Consider the following 17,328-nt stretch of genomic DNA (forward strand, 5'->3'; position numbering starts at 1 on the left):
CCAAAAAATACAAAAGTTACCCAGGCGTGGTGGCATGTGCCTATAGTCTCGGCTACTCAGGAGGCTTGAGCTAGGGAGGTTGAGCCTGCAGTGAACTGAGATCACGCCACTGCATTCCAGCATGGGAGACAGAGTGAGATCCTGCCTCAAAAAATAAAATAAAAATAAAAACAAATAAATAAATAATATGGTTAAGATGGCAATTTTTATGCTATATATAGAGTAACACAATTTTTTAAAAGAATAGGCAAAAATAATCTGATGGAAGTCAGAATACAGGAGACCTTTGACAGAGGGCAGTGGCTGGAGGGGGCCTCTGGACTGCTGGCAAATATTCTATTGATTTATTTGGATTGTGCTATTGAGCCGTGAAAGTTTAAAGGTCTGTATCATATGAGTACTTTTCTTTGTACCTATCCCTTTAGTAAAAGGTTTTGCCTTTTTGTTTAAGACACAGGAATATTGGATTTGCTTCACACATTTATTACATAAAACTCTGAGCTCTTACATGTGACGTAGGAAGAGGTGGAATGTTGGTAGAATACGCAGGCCCAGGGAAGGACGAAGCTGTGGTGAATCTATTGAGACAATGCCAAAACAGGCAGCAAAATCTGGAAGAGGAAATAAAATGGCAATCACCTTGCAACTTCATCCAGGGGTCTTAATTCCTACATTTTTTCTGTAAGATAAATGTTCTGACCAAACAAACGCATGTGAACCAGGAGCTGTCTTCTCTGTTTGAGCTCCATGTGAACCTAGAGACCTGGACTTCTAATGAGTTGTATTTATTGTCTTCAGATAATACAATGCCATGATCCAAATTGTGGTGGGCCATTTATGCAGATGAACTTAAGAAAGTTTTATTGAACGACTACTTTGTACCAAGGAATTTGCTAAGTATGAGAATTATAGTGATGACCACATCCTCCATAGACCCACCCCTCTTGGATCTTAGCGCCTTGGAAGGGGAAATGCCTGCTAGTTAATTTTTGGTATTCATTTTCTGGATCTATAAAAATAAATGTGTGTTGGCTGGGCGCTGTGGCTCAAGCCTGTAATCCCAGCACTTTGGGAGGCCAAGGCGGGCAGATCACAAGGTCAGGAGATAGATACCATCCTGGCTAACACAGTGACACCCCATCTCTACTAAAAATACAAAAAAATTAGCCAGGCGTGGTGGCACGTACCTGTAGTCCCAGCTACTCGGGAGGTTGAGGCAGGAGAATCGCTTGAACCCGGAAGGCACACGTTGCAGTGAGCTGAGATGGCGCCACCGCACTCCAGCCTGGGCGACAGAGTGAGACTCCGTCTCAAAAAATAAAATAAAATAACTGTGTGTTAAGTCTCCGATAAGAATCAGCTTCTCAAACTGGAATTTAGTTCTGTCCTTTAATATCACAGAATCTGGGAAGGGAGAGAAGGATGGAGGCAGCAAGGCAGGGCCCAGGAAAAAGGGAAGCAGGGAGGAAGGGGCTGACTACTCCACTGGATTGGAATAGGATATGTGCAGCTTTTAAAATTAAAAGACAGAAAAATCTTAAACCTATAGACAATAGATGATAGAAAATAGAAGAGGTTTCTTGACCCTAGAATATTATAAAGAATGAACGATGATTTTCTAATTATACCTTTTCTGTATTCTGAAGGTTGACACTTTAATATTAACATCAGTTTTCTAAAATTATGACCCACTCTGCCTCTGGTGCTTGAAAGAATAAAGACTTCACTGTGAAATCGAGGCACGTTAGACTTAAATCAGGCAAAGGGCATGAAGAATAATAGTGTGAGAAAGCTCATGTTTTTATTTTCCCTACTTAAATGTAAGTACTAAATACTATTAGTCAATGTTGACTGATAACATTTATTTATTTATTTATTTTAATTTTTTTGAGACAGGACCTCGCTCTGACATCCATGCTGGAGTGCAGTGGCACAATCATGGCTCACTGCAGCCTTGCCCTCCTGGGTTCAAGCAATCCTCCTGCCTCAGCCTCCCGAGTAGCTGGGACTGCAGGTGCACATTACCACACCCAGCTAATTTTTGTATTTTTTGTAGAGACAGGGTTTCGCCATGTTGCCCAGGCTGGTCTCAAACTTCTGGGCTCAAGCAATCCTCCCACCTCAGCCTCCCAAAGTGCTACTAGCATTATAGGCATGAACCACTGCACCTGGCAGATTGATAATATTTACAATTAATAGTGATACCAAAGCACAGGGAGAAAAAACAAGTTTTAGTTAATGTGTTTTTAAAAAGGAGAGAAAAAATTGGAGACCCATAATCCAAGATTAAAAGACTCAGGGAGAGAGAACTATATAGAATTTTGGAATAAATAACTGTTAATATGTAGTATTTTATGGTATCTGCAGCCTACTTCAGTTCCATTTTAAGTTAATTATAGTTGCAAATGAATACAATTTCTATATAAGACTGAGCACAGACGATTTATTTATTTATTTATTTATTTATTTATATTTGCAGGGGATAAACCGGCACTTCCAAATGAAAAACCTTTTTCTCTTATTTTGAGTCAGGGTCTTACTCTGCTAGCAAGGCTGAAATGCAGTGGCACAATCACGGCTCACTGCAGCCTCCTGAGTAACTGGGACCAAACGTGTATGCCACCACCCCTGACTAAAGATCAATTAAATTGTGGAATTTTTTTTCCAGATTAATGGTCATTTCCTAATCCATTAATTTTTTTTTTCTTCAGGCTGGACTATAAACAAAGAATAGGATGTTTTGAAAACAGTGATACTTAATGTGTCAGCCTTCCTGCTGACAGGGTGTTTTCATGTACATGCTCTTACCTGATCCTCCCAACAGCTCTGGGAAGTAGATAAATGACAAACATAATCAAGATACAGGCAGTTACGATTAGGGGCTCCCACTCATGGAATTTGAGGATGAGGCCTCTGAAAATGAAGAATGGTTGAAAGTCGACACTTAGAGAAATAACCCGTACTAAAATGTAAATATATTGCTGTGGAGACCTGAAAACCACCCAAGATCAATCAAAGTGATTATAATGTATCCTCAGGACTAGAATGTACCTGAGGAAAGCTGCACTTTTGCCAATTATAGAGTAATATAACTGTCTGAAAGAAGGATGTTTTAGTGGAAGGACTGTTAAATTTGAAGGGAGCCAAAGAATAAGACTTTATCCACATTGTTTAGGAAAAAAGATGGACCGGGTACAGTAGCTCACGCTTGTAATCCCAGCACTTTGGGAGGCCGAGGCAGGTAGAGCCCTTGAGCTCATGAGTTTGAGACCAACCTGGGCAACATGGCAAAATCCCATTTCTACAAAAAATATATAAATTAGCTGGTTGTGGTGATGCATGCCTGTACTTTCAGCTACTTGGGAAGCTGAGGTGGGAGGATGGCTTGAGCCCAGGAAGCGGAGATTTCAGTGAGCCAAGATAGCACCACTGCACTCCAGCCTGGGTGACAGAGGGAGATCCTATCTGAAAAAAAAAAAAGGGAAAAAATGCTCTCATCAATGATAGAGGTAAGCACAACCTGTTTGAGGAGCATCTGGTAATTAACCCCAAGTCAACCTGGAAGGGAGAGGGCTGGTGGTAAATGAAGGCTTCCTAAAAGAGATGGCACCTGAGCTGTATTCTGGAAGACGAGAGGACGTTGGCCACGTCAAGGGGAAGAGGTTTCTGCAGAACATGGGGCTGACTTTCTGTGTGATGTTGACCTCTCTGGATTTCACTGTTTCATCTATAAAAGTCAAGAATCCCAGCTGGGCATGGTGACTCATACCTGTGATCCCAGCACTGTGGGAGGCTGAGACGGGCAGATCACTTGAGGCCAAGAGTTTGAGACCAGCCTGGCCAACATGGTAAAACACTGTCTCTGCTAAAAGTACAAAAATTAGCCGGGCATGGTGGCTCATGCCTGTAATCCCAGCTACTCGGGAGGCTGAGGCACGAGAATCGCTTGAACCTGGGAGGTAGAGGTTATAGTGAGCTGAGATTGCACTGTTGCACTCCAGCCTGGGCAAGAGCGAGACTGTCTCAAAAAAAAAAAAAAAAAAAAAAGAATCCTTTGACTCCAGCGTTTTTCATGCTAGGTGATCCCATACACCAGTAAAAAATCAGAAATGTTCCTGCTTAAAGCCAAAAGAAAGTACAATCCCTTTGTATCTTCTCACCTAGCAAAAAACCATAAAAGACCTTTCTATGCACTTTCACCTATTGGTAGGAATATTATGTCTTCTCTTTCCAGTTTGCAAAGTCAAAAGTCCAAGTCATTCAAGGTCAGTGCAAACGCAGGCAAACTGGCCAGGTCATTCAGATTTGCAGGAAAAATGTGTCATCTGCACTGAATGCATGATTTAACATGTTCAGTGTGATTTCACAGCACAATGTCTAACAGTACAATGGTCCACGTGTGTATATTCACCTCAGAAAGTGGCTATCACCAGCTAAACCTGGACAAAGACCATGAAGAGACCAAGGAGAAATGAAAAAGGACAAATACAAGGATGAAACTATTGAGAAAATAAAGTCAGAAAGTCATCTTATGAACAACTTTTATTAAAAACTGCTAAAATGATGAGCCTTTTAAAAAGTAACACCAATTTTTGTTTAAAGAAAGCTGACTGAAAAATACTTATTTAACCGATCTCTCAAGAAATCCTACTAAAATGACAGTGGGTGTTCTAAAAATACAGAAAAATTGCAAAGATATTGAAACAACCTAAATGTTCATCAGTGGATGAATGGATAAAGAAAATGAACATACACTCACAATGCAATGTTATTCAGTCTTTTTTTTTTTTTTTTTTTTTTTTTTTTTGAGATGGAGTCTTATTTTGTCACCCAAGCTGGAGGGTAGTGACACGATCTTGGCTCACTGCAACCTCCGCCTCCTGGGTTCATGTGATTCTCCTGCCTCAGCCTCCCAAGAGGCTAGGATTACAGGCGCCTGCCACCGTGCCTGGCTAATTTTTGTATTTTTAGTAGAGATGGGGTTTCACCATGTTGGCCAGGGTGGTCTCGAACCCCTGACCTCAGTTGATCCCCTCACACTTGGCCATCCTCAGGCCCACCTTGGCCTCCCAAATTGCTGGGATTACAGGTGTGAGCCACCTCACCTGGCCTGAGAAACCTGAATTCTAAGCCAGCAGCAGTGAAAGCTGACAGGCAACCTACTTTATAATGCAGAACCTCCTGAAGATATGGGAACTGGTCACACCAGGCCCTTCTGGAACTGTAAGTAAAAATGGGTGCAAAAAGAGGAGGCTGCAAATGGACTTGGGAAGCAATTGTGTCACTAGACATCAGATGCCTTGCACCTTCTGGGAAACCAATTGCCTTTCAGAGTTTATTCTCTTAAAAAAGTAGATAAAATCGAGAGTTCCTGGGATGGGAGGGGTACTAAACAATTTAAGATGGGGTTACTGTGCTGGAAACAGGGGGATTAAAGTAATATTTTACGTACTCCTCCCTCTTCTTTCACCCAGCCCCCAGCCCCAAAGCCACCATGTGCAGTTGAACAGGTTCGTCCTGCACAGGCACCTGGCTGAAGGGCTGGGTGGGGCTGAGAGTCAGTTCCTCTCTCCAGCCGTGTGCCCTGGTGCAGGGTGTGCCTGCGGAAAGGTGCCCCTTTCCCTCATTCTCCAGAAGGTGCCATCTGATCACCAGTGCTGCTCCTGCAGGGCCGCCTCCTGGAGAGAAGGTGCCTCTTCCTAATTTTCACAAAGACCTGGCATGGACTTCCAATGGCCCGCCCCGGGATTCTGGCAGCCAAACTTACACTCTTCATGAAAGATCCTTTTCAGAGGTGTCCAACAAGCCTTCCCCCAAAGCTCCCAACAATAGTCCAGCCGGGTGACCCTGCAGCAAAGCCCATAGTTGAAAAGCTGTGTAGACCAAGCTTCACCCCCAACCACTAGCAGGCAGCTGAGAATCCATCTGAGGAAACCTTTATCAAGAAAACAGAAATGAGCTGAAAAAGGCAATTAGAAGGAAATAGACTTTTAAAAACTACTCATCCGTGTCTTCAGAAATGAGAAATATTACCTGCATGAAACAAGAAGAAGATATATATATACACATATATATGTATATATGTGTGTGTGTATATATATATATAAAAAACACAGAATAAGAAAGAGCTTTTAGAAATTAAAACAGGATAGAAGATATGAAAACTTCAATAGAAAGCTTGGGAGAGAAGTTGAGGAAGTAGGATAAAAATAGAAAAGAAGGCAGGTGCAGTGGCTCATGCCTATAATCCCAGCACTTTGGGAGGCCAAGGCGAGTAGATCACTTTGGTCAAGGAGGTCAGGAGTTCAAGAGCAGCCTGGTCAACATGGTGAAACCCCGTCTCTACAAAAATACAAAAAATCAGCTGGGCATGATGGCAGGTGCCTGTAATCCCAGCTACTCAGGAGGCTGAGGTGGGAGAATCTCTTGAACCCGGGAGGCGGAGGTTGCAGTGAGCCAAGATCGTGCCATTACACTCCAGCCTGGGCAACAGAGGGAGATTCTGTCTCAAAAAAAAAAAAAAAAAAAAGAAAAGAAAAAAAAAGGAAAAAGAAAAAGAAAAAAAAAAGAATATTAGGCCAGGTGTGGTGACTCATGCCTGTAATCCCAGCATGTTGGGAGGCCAAGGCAGGCAGATCACTTGAGGTCAGTAGTTCGAGATCAGCCTTGTCAAAATAGTGAAACCCTGTCTCTACTAAAAATACAAAAATTAGCTGGGCATGGTGGTGCGTGCTTGTAGTCCCAGCTACTCAGGAGGCTGAAGCAGGAGAATCCTTGAACCCAGGAGGCAGAGGTTGTAGTGAGCCAAGATCGTGCCATTGCACTCTAGCCTGGGTGACAGAGCAAGACCCCATTTAAAAAAACAACAACAACAAAAGAAAGAAAGAAATAATAGAAAAGCAGAGCTCAGGAGGCAAAACAAGGTTTGGAATAGATTTTGTAATTATTTAAACTGGAAGAGAATTCACTCTATAAGAAAAACGGTGTTGAGAAACAAGAGAAGAGGGCTTGAAGGCAAACATTTTATAAGTGCCATTTACAGTGTCAAGAGAGAAGGAACTTCCATTGAGAGAACAGCCAAGAAACCCAAAGAAAATGGGAGTTTCATTAAGGGAATAGGGAGTGATGATTAATGTCAAGGGCTCAGGAGGTCACAAAGGCCCAGATCATTGGAATAAACAATGAAAAATTTCTAAGCAGGGTTTTCTAATCTGAGGATTAAGCTCACACCCTTTAACGGGCATTAAATTTTAGAGAAGATTTTGAGTGTTGGAAAGATCTTGTATTTTTCCAGGACACCACACAATGAATATGACCCTGTTTTCAGTAAATACACAGTTGTCTTTCATGGTGCGGTAGCACAAACCCTGCATTAATAAGAAAGTGAATCTTAGGGCATATTGTCATTACCATTCCCATACAAAGCTCTGTCCCTATTTTTCATCCACACAAGGGATGGCATTGTCTGCCAGAGATGAGCATTTGAAGGAAAGTTCATGGCTTGGCTGGGATCTTCCTTTTGGCTGCACTTCCCCAGCGATCAGCTGCCTGTCATAGGCTCTGGTGTTACTGACACCCCAAACAAGACGGAAGCTCAGGAAAACAAACAACTCAGAGCTGCTTTCCCTTCCTGGAGTGTCAAAAGCTACATTCAAAATACCAAATGTTATATTAAATCTCAGCTGAAGATGAAAGCATACTCGGTGAAAGATTCATTATTTCATTTTGCTGAGTCGAATTCAAGGCTTGGCTTCAGGACTGAAAGCCATAATTGCTAGCAAATGTTCCCTAATCTCTGCGCAAGCTATTTTCTCATTTTCTCTTTCTAGCATAGATTGCACTCCACACTTCCACACTCTCCAGGCAGATGTAAGATGAACAGAAAAGTCTAGTGTTGTATTTTTTAAAAGCCCACCACAACACTTTACGACTGAATTTTCTCATTTGCCTGTGTACGTTTCCGCTGCCATCCAGACATTTCCATCTCAGACACATCAGAGGCAAAATAGAAGAACTGTATTAATTTGGAGTTCAAAAAGTTTACACAAGTCCATTAGTAACGCCCCAAAGAGCCTGGGTGGCAAACATTTTTAGTGCCAGTATATTAATCAGTTTTTCCCTTAAGTGTTAACTAAATGGATAGTCTTCAGGATTTCCTGAGTACCCCTGGTCAGAGTTAAAGGAGCACAGCACATGAGCATGCCACACCACCACTGCTACCCGCCTGTTCCCGCGATACCACTGTTACCCGCCTGTTCCCGCGACACCACCGCTACCCGCCTGTTTCCGCAACACTATGCTACATGCCTGTTCCTCTGACACCACTGCTACATGCCTACCCACAGGACCATACTACGTACATGCCTGTTCCCACAACACCATGCTACACGGCTGTTCTCACAACACCATGCTACATGCCTATTCCCACAACACTACTGCTACATGCCTACTTTCCCAAACAAATTATAGGAACTTCGGTAAAGCAGTGAATAGCTGAAATGTCATTCTAAAATGCGTATTTTAAAGACAATGAGGGGTGATGAGATTGACACAGATTAATTAGAAATTTGCAAATATTTGTGATGCTTGATAAACAGTCCCAGGGGTAGAATGAGCTTTCACCTGTGGGAATGTATTCATACATACCATCATCTTACACTTCTTTCATTCATTAAAATACTTTTCAAACAAAAAGTACAATGAGATCTGTTGTAAATGATACATGAACCTTCGAAGTCCGTAGCTTAGTTCCGAAATAGGGCCACTCTGGAAATAGAAGACAGGAGAGACTCTTCTAAAATGTAGCCGTGTTCCTCTCCAGTGTCCACCGAGAGTCTGCAGAGACGAGCAGGGGTGAGGACGGAGTGGAGGAAAAGGGATTCCTCTCCGACCGCACTTGCACTGCAGGTGGTTGAGCAGGCGCTCAGCCTTAGTGAAGGTATCTTGATGGAGCTGATCTCCTGCACGTCTTGAAATGCAGTCCCTGAAGCAATGGAAAATGTCAGATCCTGTGTGGGGTGACCAATTAGGAAGAGAAGAAATTCTCAGTTGAACTTGGACAAATCAAAGCCAGAGAAAAATGTTTTAACGTGCCGTGTTAGAGCTGGGATGATGAGCAAGGAGGAAGAGAACTCATACTTCCCGTGTGCCTAGTTTAAGCTGGGTATTCTGAAGTGCTTAACTCACTTCACACTCACAAATTTCCTGGAAGGTGGTTAACTCTAAAATCCCCACCTCGGTCTACAAGGCAACAGGGACCCTTCTTCTGGGCACCTCCCCTCCAACGTCCTCACCCTGCCACCTCTGCTGTGACTCTGCTGTGGTGCTGTGCCTCTGCCTGGGTATTCTGCCCCTAGATTTGTGACTGGGTCCCTCACTGCCTTCATTTAGACCTCCTTGCAAATGACACCTCCTTATTTAAATGGCACCACCCCCATGCTCTTTCCCCCATGCTGCTTTATTTTTCTGCACAGCATATATGCTGGGTTGAATAATGTCCCCCCAGAATTCATGTCCACCCAGAACCTCAGAATGTGACCTTGTTTGGAAATAGGGTCTTCAGAGATGTAATTAGTTAAGATGAAGTCATACTGGATGAAGGCAGGCCCTAGATTCAATATGACTGGCATCTTTACAAGAAGAAGAGAGGACACAAAGAGACACACACAGGAAGAAGGCCATGTGACCAGGATGCAGAGACTGGAGTGATGCAGTTGCAAGCCAGGGAATGCCAAGGGCTGCAGGCAGTCCCCAGAAGCCAGGAAGAGGCAAGGAAGGATTCTTCTAGGGAGCCTTCGGATGATGTATGACCCTGCTGACACATTCATGTCAGATTGCTGGCCTCCAGAACCATGAACCATGAGAGAATAAATTTCTGTTGTTTTAAGTCACGCAAGTTTGCAGTACTTTGTTACACTAACCCCAAGAAACGAATACAGCATTCGTCACTACCTGACATATATATATAGATAGATACATATATGTGTGTGTATATATAGATACGTATATATATCTATATATACATATATAAATACGTATATGTGTATATATATCTCTCTCTCTATATATATATATACACACACACGCACATACACTTTTTTTTTTTTTTTTAAGACAAAGTTTTCACTCTTGTTGCCCAGGCTGGAGTGCAGTGGTGCAATCTGGGCTCACTGCAGCCTCCGCCTCCCAGGTTCAAGTGATTCTCTTGCCTCAGCCCCCCAAGTAGCTGGGATTACAGGCACGTGCCACAACACCTGGTTAATTTTTTGCATTTATTAGAGACAAGATTTCACCATGTTGGTCAGGCTGCTCTCGAACTCCTGACCTCAGGTGATCCACCTGCTTCGGCCTCTTAAAGTGCTGGAATTACAGGCATACGCCACTGCGCCTGGTCCTACATATATATTGGTTAGTTCATCTCTTTCCACACAGGGACATACACTCTTTTTTTATTTTTTTTTTTTTCTGAGTCAGAGTCTTGCTCTGTCACCCAGGCTGGAGTGCAGTGGCATGATCTCAACTCACGGAAAGCTTAAGCAATTCTTCTGCCTCAGCCTCCCGAGATGCTAGGATTACAGGCGCATGCCACCACGCCCAGCTAATTTTTGTATTTTCAGTAGACACGGGGATTTGTCATGTTAGCCGGGCTGGTCTTGAACTCCTGACCTCAAATCATCCACTTGTCTTGGCCTCCCAAAGTGCTGGGATTACAGGCATGAGCCAGACATACAGTCTTTAAGACAGGGCTTTGTTGTTCTTGTTCATTGTTGTGCTTCTAGTGCCTAGATCATTAAGTCATTGCTAGCTTTGGAGATGGAGGGAACAGGCATTCAGGCAGTCCTCCAGAAGCCGAGAAAGGGAAGGAACGGGATTCTCCCCTGGAACCTCCAGAAATGCAGCCCTGCCCACATCTTGACATTGGGACTTCTGACCTCCCAACATAGGATAAGAAATTCGTATTAAAGCCAGAAAATTAGTGATAATTTACTGTCACAAAAATAGGAAACTAATATGCATTTTTACCTACAATGTGTTTTTTGCTCTCTTTCTGTCCCCGGGTTGAGCTCTCCCATAACCTAGGGCCAAAGAAAGGGTCAACCCACTGATACCGCTGACCTGTAGACCTAAAGTTGCAAATAGGACGTTACTGATTAGCAGCAAAGGAAAAGATTATAAATGCTAATGCCTCTGCATCCATTTAAGAGCTGAGTGCCAACAACTTTCCAATAATAGAATTCAGTGTTCTCTGAAACTCTTGAAAATAAAATAACTTTGAAACAGTAATGTAAAGCCCTGAATGAAGATCATGGGATGGAACATTTTCTTCCTTCCTGACATAGAAACTCCTTAATAATATCCTTACATGGGGATCTACTAAAAGAAGAGGGGGAGGGATACCAAAGAGAAAAATTCAGCATGCTTGCCAAAAGAAATATTAAATATTAAATAACGGTAGAGTGGTTTGCTAGAATATTTTTTAAAAATATTTTCAAATGAGTCCCCTCAACTCCCCACCCAGTTATAGAGGAGTGGCGAGGGGAGTTCTTGTTATTAAAGAAGTTGGGAGCTTGGGCAGAGGAAGAGCAGCTCCACCTTCTGCAGGAAAACTGAATGAGCAGGAATCTGGGATTCTTATCCAAGACCCCTAATTCCAGATCTAATGATCTTCTGCATCATGTATCATTGCTGATTACAAAGGAAAAGCAAACCAACAGGCACATCTCCTCAAAACTGGGGAGGCAGCCTTGGACCTGGCTATTTCATTTGAAAGAGCTGAGGCTTTAGAATCAGACACACTTGGGGGAGTTCTCGCTCTTTCTCCTGCACCAGCAGTGGGACCTTGAGAAAGGGACTTACCTCCTTAAGCCCCTCAGCCCCTGCATTTGAAAAGTGGTCGTTATAACCCCTACCTAGGAGAGACTATAAGGAGTCAATAACCAACACTTCGCCTATAGGAAAACACTCAAAAAACAGTAACTGTTACTATCATTATTTTTCAATCACTATTTAATCTAGTGCCTCAAAGTCCACTGTTACAGAGAATTCATTTAGGTTATTGACTTAATCTTCTTTTAAAACCAAAATACCCTGTCATGGATTGGACACTATGTCACAATCAGGAACTGACATCTGAGTGTGAATGCCTTTTTCAGATAGAGGGAGAAGAAAGCGGGGTAAGGAGCTAAAACATGTTTTGCTTCAGAAGTGCATTCAGGCATGACCTTGCCAGTTACTAGCTGGGTGATTCTGGGCAATTTATGGAAACTTCTTGAGCCATATTGCCCTCATCTGTGAAATGGGAATGCTGTATTTAAATGGTTATTGAGTGAATCAAATGAGCAAACATGTGAACATGCTTTGTAAACTGTAAAGAGTATAGATGAAAAAAACAAACTCTAAAATATTTGGAGAGGTTTAAAGTATTTGGAGAGCAAATGTGAAGACCATGACTTGTGACACAGCATCAGGCGGTCCTGAGAACATGTGCCCAGGGTGGTTGGGTTGCACTGCTTCATTTTATACTTTTTGAGGAAACAGAAATTACAGGCAGAGACATAAATCTGTACGTGTAAGTTCTGCATTGGTTTGGCCTGGAAAGGGGACATCTTGAAGGGCGGGGGGAGGTAGTTTCCAAAACATAGGTGGACTCAAAGATTTCCTGATTGGCAATTGGTTGAAAGAGTTAAGCTTTGCCTAAAGAGTTGAAGTCAGCAGAAAGAAATGCTTGGGGCTAAAATAAAGGGGGTTGTGGAAGCCAAGAATCTATTACCTAGGCTTCAAAGAGAGTAGGTGGTCAATGTCTCTTATCAGAGCTTAAAAGCTATCAGGGGCCAGGCACAGTGGCCCATGCCTGTAATCCCAGCACTTTGGGAGGCCAAGGCTGGTAGATCACATCAGGTCAGGAGTTTAAGACCAGCTTGGCCAACATGGTGAAACCCTGTCTCTACTAAAAATACAAAAATTAGCTGGGTGTGGTGGCACACGCCTATAATTCCAGCTACTCAGGAGGCTGAGGCAGGAGAATCATTTGAACCCGGAAGGCAGAGGTTGCAGTGAGCCAAGATCGCTCCACTGCACTCCAGCCTGGGTGACAAGAGCGAAACTCCATCTCAAAAAAAAAAAGTTATCAGGCTCTTAGTGAAATCTCTTGTGGATCTGGAAAGAGAAGGAGGCTCTCTATAGAATGTAAATTTTCCCCATAAGAGATGGCTTTGAAGGGCCATTAAAAATATGTCATATAAATATAGGTTAGGGTAAAATACTTTGATTTCCTTTAGGGCCTGTTATCTGTCATGTGATGTTATCCGTATCTTATTGCTACAAAGAGTCTGTTCTGTCAGTCTGGGATCTATATGCTAATGTTAATGTTGGTCGGTTGAGTCTAAACTCCAGAAGGGAGAGGGTGTAATGAGGCATGTCTGACCCCCGCCTTCCCATCACGGCCTTAACTAGTTTTTCAGGTTTCTTGGAATCCCTTTGGTGGATTCCATGAAACGCAGTTCATTCAGCCAGTTGGGGGACTTAGAATTTTATTTTTGGTTTATAAGAGCTATGGCAGCTTTGAATATTACTTTGGGGCTTAGAAGAATTTTCTCAACTGATATAGTGATATATTCTAAGCATGAAATTATTCACTATTATTATCTAAAACCATTTATAATTTATTATTATGTATTATTATATTACACATTATAATTTTCTGTTATAAATACGAATCAGATTGAACTCTCATTTTCTTCCTTGGTGGTATTACTCTGAACTCAGCTGAAGAAAAAGAATTATATTAGAGTAAAAAATGGGTTGGGCACAGTGGCTCACGCTTGTAATCCCAGCACTTTGGGAGGCCGAGGCGGGCAGATCACTTGAGGTCAGGAGTTCGAGACCAGCCTGGCCAACATGGTGAAACCCCTTCTCTACTAAAAATACAAAAAATTAGCCAGGCATGGTGGCTGGCACCTGTAATCCCAGCTACTTGGGAGGCTGGGGAAGGAGAAATGCTGGCATCTGAGAGGTGGAGGTTTCCCAGTGAGCCGAGATTATGCCACGTACTACAGCCTGAGTGACAGAATGAGACTCCATCTCAAAAAAAAAAAAAAGGGTAAGATTGGAAGTCAGAGAACAAGAAAATCATAGATGTGGATCTAATGTTTCCTTTGATGAAACTGTCCCCCTCCCACCTCCCCGTTTCTCTATGTTGGATGCTGCTAAGAATTCTACATTGTTGGGATAAAGGCTAGAAACCAGTAATCAAATATAATCAGAGCAGAAAGTATTAGACAAAAAGCTTGGGGAGGAATTGACTTTAAAACAATGTTGCCAGGTTATTTCATCAGGTAATGTGAGCCACCAATATGTTTTATTTTATGGAAAAGTAGATGATTCAATTCACACACATGCACATTTATGTATTCAGATACATCCATTTATTCAGAGGAACATTTAATTTTAGCATGAATTCAAAGAGGTTGAAAGCTGCTTCAAAAGGAGTTTTGAGGACATACCTTAATAAGATGTCCACATCAACTATCTCCCATTGTTTTCATGTTCCCTGATACGAAGTTGAAAGCATAGTTAGAATTGGAAGTTATAGCATCTTTGCTTTTAGGGGGCTGCATATAAAAATTGTGTGACAGCTCATCGCTTAGTAAATTAATAATGCCCTAGTAAATGCACCGGGGCACAGTGAGGCTGGATCAATTTTTATGCAGCCTGCTCTAGAGAGAGCCTTGCTTGAGAACAGCAGGAAACCTTATCATTAATGAATGCTTTTCTTTACTTCCTTTCCTTTGGCTACAACTGATTTGAATAACAATGTCATTTTGAAATCACTAAATTGAAGACATATATTTTTGAGGAAATAATAATCACCTTCCCTTACCCCACTCTCAAGCCAACCAAAAAATCTCCATTAATACATACAGCAGCTGCGTGCAAAGTCTCGAAAGCCCTGGGACTGTCTGCTTGGCTGACTGAGCAGATGAGATGAGGATCTGGACCTGGCATGACAGTTTCCTCAATGCGATGCTTGTGAGTTTTCTCTTTGTGAGGGCTGAGCAATTACAGAGTATAATTTCAACAGAAGTGCTTAACTGCAAAGAGCTCATTTTACACAACAGCCTACAGTAACCAGGGCCACACACAGCCTGATAGAAAGGAGAGGAAAGAATTAATAACTGATATATTCTGGATCTCTGAAGTATTCTAAAAAAGAACTAAGTTTCTAAAGAAAACAACTGCTTGATTATAGGAATCTCTTCTATGATGCCATTTTATTGAGTTAGAAAAAAAAACTACCTTAGCCTCAATTTGCATGACACCACTAGAACAATGCCAAAGGGAACAGAGATCAATAAATAGTAACAGAGGCTGGGCATGGTGGCTCACACCTGTAATCCCAGCACTTTGGGAGGCCGAAGTGGGAGGGCTGCTTGAGCTCAGGAGTTGGAGACCAGCCTGATCAACATGGTAAAACCTCATCTCTACTAAAAATACAAAAAATTAGCTGGGCATAGTGGTGTGCACTACTTGGGAGGCTGAGGTGGGAGGATGGCTTGAGCCCACGAGGTGGAGGTTTACAGTGAGCCAAGATCATGCCACTGTACTCCAGCCTGGGAGACAGCCTTTTTTTTCCTTTCTCAAAAAAAGAAAAAAGTAACAGAAACATCCTATATAACCACCTAATTGTTAAAAAGAAAAGCAAATAATGTAGGATAGTTTCCCCTTTAACTATGACCCACCAAGTACTTAAAAAATAGTACAAATATATGAATATGGCCTCCCCACTCACCTCCCAATCACAGTTATTGTTTTAATGGTTTAATGTTTATGTGGTCCTTTTCCCTGTAACAGTTTGCATGGAAGAATGTTCCCCAATTTCCTTGTGTAAAGCAGGTAGACAAACCAGAAAGAAAATTTCTGATTTTGTACATGGCTACATAATTAAAAACTCTGTACCCCTCATGGAAACTAGCTTGTTGGTGAAGGTGAATAAATTATTCTTAGCACATGAGGATAAATATCAGATATGGAAGGATAGCTTATTAAGTGACAATCTTATCTATTGGGGGAAAATTCATTATTTTTATTTTCTGGAAGGTCATCTCCAATGCTGAGTGTATATGTTGGTTTGTAGAGTACAGACATCTTTAAAAATGTTTAATCACCCATGTTTTCAAAGATGTAGTACATACACATGGAACCAAATTCAAAAGATACAAAAGAATTTACAGGGAAAGTCCCCATCTTATTCCCAATCTCCAGGGAAAACCAGTTAACAGGTTTTTGTGTTACCTTCCGGAAACATTTCTATGCACATGCCAGCAAGTACATACTGTCCCAATCCTTATTTTCTTTTCACTTATCTCTTTATCTTGGATATGGTTCCATATCTGTACATAAAAATGAATTTTGGTCTATTTAACATGGGTCAAAGACACATTTTATATCCTATCAGTGTAAGACGGGGCTGGCATGGTGGCTCACGCCTATAATCCCAGCACTTTGGGATGCTGAGGAGGGAGGATTGCTTGAGCCCAGGAATTAAAAACCAGCCTGGGTAACATAGGAAGACTGTCTCTACAAAAAATTTAAAAAATTAGCCAGGCGTAGGGGGTACTCATCTGTGGTCCCAGCTACTCAGGAGGCTGAGATAGGAGGATTGCTTAATCCTGGGAGGTCAAGGCTGCGGTGAGCTATGACTGTGCCACTGCACTCCAGCCTGAGCAATAGAGTAAGACCCTGTCTCAAAAAACAAAACAAACAAACCAACCAACCAGGAAAACAAAACCAACCCTGGTCAGTGTGGTGGCTCACACCTGTAATCTCAGCACTTTGGAAGGCCAAGGAAGGAGGAATGCTTGAGCCTAGGAGTTTGAGACCAGGCTGGGCAATAAAGCAAGACTCTGTTTCTACAAAACATTTAAAAATCAGTTTAAAAAAATTTTAAAATTGCCTGATGTGGTGATACGTGCCTGTAGTCCCTGGTCTCAGCTACTCATGAGCCTGAGATGGGAGCATTGCTTGAGCCTGGGAAGTCAGGGTTGCTGTGAGCCGTGTCTGTGCCATTGAACTCCAGCCTGGGCAACCAAGCAAGATCCTGTCTCAAAAGCAAACAAACAACCCCAATCATGCTGACACGTTGATCTTGGACTTCCAGCCTCCAGAACTATGAGACAATACATTTCTATTGTGTAAGCCACCCAGTTGGTGGTACTGTGTTAAAGCAGCCAGAGCAAACAAATACAGATCTTTCACTGTATAGCTATAAAAGAAGACACAGGTATTCAAAAATAGCCATTTCTTATCATAGCAGTGAATAAATTGTATCTT

At 42.2% G+C, this 17,328-nt stretch overlaps 1 long non-coding RNA gene across 1 annotated transcript in view; it reads right to left on the bottom strand.

Moving 5' to 3' along the window:
- Positions 1-488: 488 nt before the first annotated feature.
- LOC139360101 (uncharacterized) overlaps positions 489-17,328 on the bottom strand; it is a 76,737-nt gene continuing 59,897 nt past the window's right edge. The window contains exons 2-5 of the long non-coding RNA XR_011617213.1: positions 5,768-5,935; positions 2,809-2,913; positions 1,188-1,309; positions 489-611 (exon numbers count right to left, since the gene is read on the bottom strand). This is a non-coding gene — a long non-coding RNA (uncharacterized lncRNA). The remainder of the gene's footprint in view (positions 612-1,187; positions 1,310-2,808; positions 2,914-5,767; positions 5,936-17,328) is intronic.

This window comes from Macaca nemestrina, chromosome 19, assembly GCF_043159975.1.
Source record: "Macaca nemestrina isolate mMacNem1 chromosome 19, mMacNem.hap1, whole genome shotgun sequence".
NCBI classification, from domain to species: domain Eukaryota; kingdom Metazoa; phylum Chordata; class Mammalia; order Primates; family Cercopithecidae; genus Macaca; species Macaca nemestrina.